Here is a 1,778-nt window from a genome sequence, read left to right on the forward strand (position 1 = left end):
TGTTAAGCAGGTTTATTTCACAAGACGGTTTTTCATTTACATTTTTTAAGTCATTTAGCAGACGCTCTTATCCAGAGCGACTTACAAATTGGTGCATTCACCTTATGATATCCAGTGGAACAACCACTTTACAATAGTGCATCTAACTCTTTTAAGGGGGGGGGTTAGAAGGATTACTTTATCCTATCCTAGGTATTCCTTAAAGAGGTGGGTTTCAGGTGTCTCCGGAAGGTGGTGATTGACTCCGCTGACCTGGCGTCGTGAGGGAGTTTTGTCCACCATTGGGGTGCCAGAGCAGCGAAACAGTTTTGACTGGGCTGAGCGGGAACTGTACTTCCTCAGAGGTAGGGAGGCGAGCAGGCCAGAGGTGGATGAACGCAGTGCCCTTGTTTGGGTGTAGGGCCTGATCAAGAGCCTGAAGGTACGGAGGTGCCCGTTCCCTCACAGCTCCGTAGGCAAGCACCATGGTCTTGTAACGGATGCGAGCTTCAACTGGAAGCCAGTGGAGAGAGCGGAGGAGCGGGGTGACGTGAGAGAACTTGGGAAAGTTGAACACCAGACGGGCTGCGGCGTTCTGGATGAGTTGTAGGGGTTTAATGGCACAGGCAGGGAGCCCAGCCAAAGCGAGTTGCAGTAATCCAGACGGGAGATGACAAGTGCCTGGATTAGGACCTGCGCCGCTTCCTGCGTGAGGCAGGGTCGTACTCTGCGAATGTTGTAGAGCATGAACCTACAGGAACGGGTCACCGCCTTGATGTTAGTTGAGAACGACAGGGTGTTGTCCAGGATCACGCCAAGGTTCTTAGCACTCTGGGAGGAGGACACAATGGAGTTGTCAACCGTGATGGCGAGATCATGGAACGGGCAGTCCTTCCCCGGGAGGAAGAGCAGCTCCGTCTTGCCGAGGTTCAGCTTGAGGTGGTGATCCGTCATCCACACTGATATGTCTGCCAGACATGCAGAGATGCGATTCACCACCTGGTTATCAGAGGGGGGAAAGGAGAAGATTAATTGTGTGTCGTCTGCATAGCAATGATAGGAGAGCCATGTGAGGATATGACAGAGCCAAGTGACTTGGTGTATAGCGAGAAGGAGAGGGCCTAGAACAGAGCCCTGGGGACACCAGTGGTGAGAGCACGTGGTGCGGAGACAGATTCTCGCCACGCCACCTGGTAGGAGCGACCTGTCAGGTAGGACGCAATCCAAGCGTGGGCCGCGCCGGAGATGCCCAGCTCGGAGAGGGTGGAGAGGAGGATCTGATGGTTCACAGTATCAAAGGCAGCCGATAGGTCTAGAAGGATGAGAGCAGAGGAGAGAGAGTTAGCTTTAGCAGTGCGGAGCGCCTCCGTGACACAGAGAAGAGCAGTCTCAGTTGAATGACTAGTCTTGAAACCTGACTGATTTGGATCAAGAAGGTCATTCTGAGAGAGATAGCAGGAGAGCTGGCCAAGGACGGCACGTTCAAGAGTTTTGGAGAGAAAAGAAAGAAGGGATACTGGTCTGTAGTTGTTGACATCGGAGGGATCGAGTGTAGGTTTTTTCAGAAGGGGTGCAACTCTCGCTCTCTTGAAGACGGAAGGGACGTAGCCAGCGGTCAAGGATGAGTTGATGAGCAGGTGAGGTAAGGGAGAAGGTCTCCGGAAATGGTCTGGAGAAGAGAGGAGGGGATAGGGTCAAGCGGGCAGGTTGTTGGGCGGCCGCCGTCACAAGACGCGAGATTTCATCTGGAGAGAGAGGGGAGAAAGAGGTCAAAGCACAGGGTAGGGCAGTGTGAGCAG

This window comes from Salvelinus sp. IW2-2015, linkage group LG27, assembly GCF_002910315.2.
Source record: "Salvelinus sp. IW2-2015 linkage group LG27, ASM291031v2, whole genome shotgun sequence".
Taxonomy (NCBI): Eukaryota; Metazoa; Chordata; class Actinopteri; order Salmoniformes; family Salmonidae; genus Salvelinus; species Salvelinus sp. IW2-2015.